Raw genomic sequence first — 4,582 nt, 5'->3', positions numbered from 1 at the left:
CTGACTACTCCTACCTCTGATGTCTTCCATGTTGCTGTTCCTGTGTTTGCTGAGTGCCTGAGTTCTGATCATAATCAGAACGGGTCAGTACAGCCAGTGAGGAGAAGAGAGTGTTTTATGTCACTTTAAAGGAGATCTACATTTGATCAGATTAATTTCTGTACTGGCTTAATTGACTTTACTGAGTGGATCTGCATTGGCAATATCACGTGTTGAGACACCCACCTAACAGGGACACAGCTGCCCAGTACTAAATCCAGGTGTCTATATCTGGAGTTGATTATCACCCTCTGCAAATTACAATGGCTTATGTAGGTGCTTCATGTACCCATCACCCATTGGCTGAGCATTAAGGGTCAGCATCATTTCCAAAGAACACAACACTTATATGAAGCCAAGAAATAATACTCCGAGGATGGCATAAATGTTGTTACGTTTTTGTAGCCTCTGACTTACACTTCTAAGTTTCAGTTGCTTGCCCAATGGCCAATAAGGATATGGAATGTGGTTTAGTTTTCTTAAGACTGATGACTAAAATTATTGGGATGAATCACCCTTTTGAGGGCCCAGTCTTCCTCTCTTGACTGAAAACAGTGCCTGAACCACTATCATGGACTTAGACCATCAAGTGAGATGAATCTTGTCCTTAGCGGGTTTTATTTCAGCATCTAGCTGTTGGTGTTGACAACACAAGTAACATAGAATGTATCTGTGGACTTTGGCTGAGATTCTTGTAACCTTTTGTAAGTGCAACAGAAGCCTGAATACCTTAAAATATAAATTATCATTAGGTATCTATGCGTAGGGAACAGAATCAGCCCCCCACCCCCAGTGCAGATATCAAAGTTACATAAAATAAATCATTCCCAGTGGTGTCTAAAATTTTGACTTTTTTGTCTGAACCATAAGTCCAGTCAATTGACTAAGCCAAGGAAAAGGTATTTCTGTGATAAATAATAATTTCCCAGAAGACCACAAAAGATCTTTCTAAGGAGATTATCACAAGTCATTTTGAGAAGGGAGAGAACTATAATAAACCAAATTAAATAGCACTGATGTAATGAATGACACAAGAAGAGTTCTGAGAAAAAGCTAGACCAGCATCCCTTAAAGGACATGCAAAAATAGAAGCAATGATAACTGCATTAAATGTTGGGGGGGGTCTTTTTTTCTTTCTTTCTTTTTTTCCCCCTCCTCTTAGGCAGTCAGTGTTGAGCCTTTTAGTAGTATACACTGCACTTGCAAAGGCAGGCTGTAGATATTATTAGCCAGCCTACACGCTATAGATATTTTTGATGTAGCTCTTGTGACATCTGGGATACAGGCTATTTTTGTAAGAAGCTAAGACTTGAAATGTCACAAAATAAGATTTGACTTCTTATGTACCTCAAAGCACTTACAAGACATGTCACAGTGACCTGTCCATATGAAAACCTCCTTGATTTGGTTCCTTTCATATTGGTGTCTAGTTCTTTTTGAAATGCTCTGGAGTAACCTGAGCAACCTCACATTAAGCTCCAAAAGGGCAAGGGTCTTCCATAATTCCTGTGTTGTATCTGCCAGTTCCCTGTTGATGTCTCAATACTCTAGGAAGTCAAGTGAATCCTTCTATAAATATTTAAAAGTCAGTAGAATAATTCAGTGGCACTTTAGATGCTTTATGATGTCCTGCCTGGTCTCCAGCTGCTGCTCTAGTAGGTTGAAGGGTCCCATAAGTACATGTCAAATCTGCCAGCACTTTGTGGATGTCCTGGATACTCAATGTTGTATAAATGTCATTGGACATCCATGTTTAAGCAACTGAATTCCATCCCAGTTGTCCAAGTGTAAGTTACTTACCAGAAGTGGGATTTTTCTCAGTTAAGCTGAAATCTAAATCTCTGTCTTTTTTCGGTTAAGAGATAATTGTAGGAAATCCAAGAAACCATTTCTTCTGATTTAATTAAGGTATCCAGCTTAGCGTGGCACGAATGATGTCCTACAAATGCCTTTTTATCTCCATTGCTCATAAGCAGTATCTAGATTATTTGCTCATGTAGAGATCTTCAAAAAAAAAAAGATGCTTGAAGGTGGATGAGAAGGATCTTATTTTCTGGTTCCCTCTGTCAACAGAGATTGACTTCTCTGTTCATTGAATCACTCCTCATCAAATCCAGGGGCTGACCGTCAGGTTCATTTCATCAGGGAACCAATTCCCCTCTGGAAGTACCAGATATTAGTACTAGGCTAACCAGTTTAGATTTGACACCTTAGCTTTAGGCAGGCAGGGTTATGTAAAATAAATGTAATTAAGAATCTGACACCAAAGGCCAGGAATCATGCTGGAAGATTTGATCACCATAACACAAACTTTGACAGCTCACTGAAATGAAGGAGGGATGAATAAGAACCTTCCCAGTCCAGATGCACAGAAGAGTTCTCCCAAAGTTCAGGTGTCCTACTGAACATTGATTTTGTGAAGTATGAGACTGCATTTTTTTTTTAACATTCTTTGAATAACAAGATCTCTTGCAGCTTATTAGATACAGAAAGTACCATTTCATTACCTAACAGACGCCTCAGAAATACCCATCACATTTTTGACAGCTTTTCTCAGGGTCTCTTTGATTTCTCTGTTCCTCAGGCTGCAGGTGAGGGGGTTGACCAGTGAAATCAAGATAGTGTAAAACAGAAAGAAAACTTTATGTAACTCTTTTGAAATGTGGTTAGATGGGACCATGCATGTGGTGAGCCATGTCTCATAGAATACTATTACCAGCATGAGGTGGGAAGAGCAAGTGGAGAAGGCGTTCTGCCTTCTTGTGGCAGAATGAATGCTCAGGATGTTTCTGATGATGCAGATGTAGGATGACAGTGTTAAAATGAATGGGATCAGTGGTGCAATGTTAGAGAGTATGAAAACAAGGTGAGTGTCACTACAGGAGAGTTTCACAATTGGAGCTAAATCACGGAAGAAATGGTCAGTTTGATTGGACTTACAAAGTTTTCGCTTGGAAATTAAAATAATTTAAAGGGTGCTGCCCAGAAAGCCTGCTGACCATGAATAGGCAGCAAGGTGCACGCACACTTGGCTATTCATCAGGGTGATATATTGGAGCGTCTCACAAATTGCTAAATACTGATCACAAGACACCACAGCTAAAAGGCAGCATTCTATGGCTGTCAAGACACCAAAGAAATAATAGTTTGAAGCAGCCCCCAACATAAATGCTTCTTTTCCCAGTGAAGAGACTAGTGAGCACTCTGGGAAGGATGGTGATGCTGTAGCAGGTTTCCAAGCAGAACAAGTTGCCCAGGAAAAAGTACATAGGGTTAYGGAGGTGCTGATCAGCCACCACCAGCACAACAGTTAGCATGTTTCCAGTGACAGTTGCAAAGTAAATAATCAAGAACAGCAGGAAGAGAAGATTCTGAGTTCAAGCTTTTTCACAAATCCCAGGAGGATAAACTCAGAGACTGAGGACTGATTTCTCCAGTCTGATCTCAGTTGTACCTGGGAGAAAAATAGCATGAATAAATGTTTTTTCAATTCAAAATAAGAAAAAAAAAATCAACCTTTAATGATATGTAGCAGGTGTCTAAATGAACATTAAATATGAACATTTTAGTCTAATAGCTGTATGAATTCCCCACCCTGAACTTTAATCACCTCAGTATTACAGTGTTAGAGTTATCTCATCTGAATTTTCATGTCCAATATGAAGATGTCTCTATGGTCACCTAAACATCATGTTTTCTTTATGGCCCATAGAGAATTGTTCAAGCAGTCCTTGGAACAATCACAGAATCACAGAATGGTTGAGGTTGGAAGGGACCTCGGGAGATCGTTTAAGTCCAAACCCCCTGCTCAAGCAGGGTCACCTAGAGCACGTTGCACAGGATCGCGTCCAGGCAGGTTTGGAATATCTCCAGAGAAGGAGACTCCACAACTTCTCTGGGCAACCTGTTCCAGTGCTCTGTCACCCTCACAGTGAAGAAGTATTTCCTCATGTTCAGATGGAACTTCCTGTGTTTCAGTTTGTGCCCATTGCCTCGCGTCCTGTCGCTGGGCACCACTGAAAAGAGTCTGTCTCCACCCTCTTGACACCCTCCCTTCAGATACTTGTAGACATTAATAAGATCCCCTCTCAGTCCTCTCTTCTCCAGGCTAAACAGGCCCAGCTCTCTCAGCCTTTCCTCATAAGAGAGATGCTCCTGTTCCCTAATCATCTTTGTAGCCCTCCGCTGGACTTGCTCCAGTAGTGCCATGTCTCTCTTGTATTGAGGAACCCAGAACTGGACACAGTACTCCAGATGGGGCCTCACCAGGGCTGAGTAGAGGGGGAGGATCACCTCCCTCGACCTGCTGGCAACATTTCCTGATGCATCCCAGGATACCATTGGCCTTCTTGGCCACAAGGGCACATTGCTGCCTCATGCTTACCTTTGTGTCCACCAGCACTCCCAGGTCCTTCTCCGCAGAGCTGCTTTCCAGCAGGTCAACCCCCAACCTGTACTGGTGCATGGGGTTATGCCTCCCTAGGTGCAGAACTCTGGACTTGCCTTTGTTGAACTTCATGAGGTTCCTCTCTGCCCACCTCTC

General features: G+C 41.9%; 1 pseudogene; it reads right to left on the bottom strand.

The window, feature by feature from the left end:
- Positions 1 to 2,542: 2,542 nt before the first annotated feature.
- Positions 2,543 to 3,493, bottom strand: LOC112961686 (annotated as a pseudogene).
- Positions 3,494 to 4,582: the final 1,089 nt, after the last annotated feature.

This window comes from Apteryx rowi, unplaced genomic scaffold (genome assembly GCF_003343035.1).
Source record: "Apteryx rowi isolate R43461 unplaced genomic scaffold, aptRow1 scaffold_1364, whole genome shotgun sequence".
NCBI classification, from domain to species: domain Eukaryota; kingdom Metazoa; phylum Chordata; class Aves; order Apterygiformes; family Apterygidae; genus Apteryx; species Apteryx rowi.
This window is presented reverse-complemented; position numbering and strand designations above follow the sequence as displayed.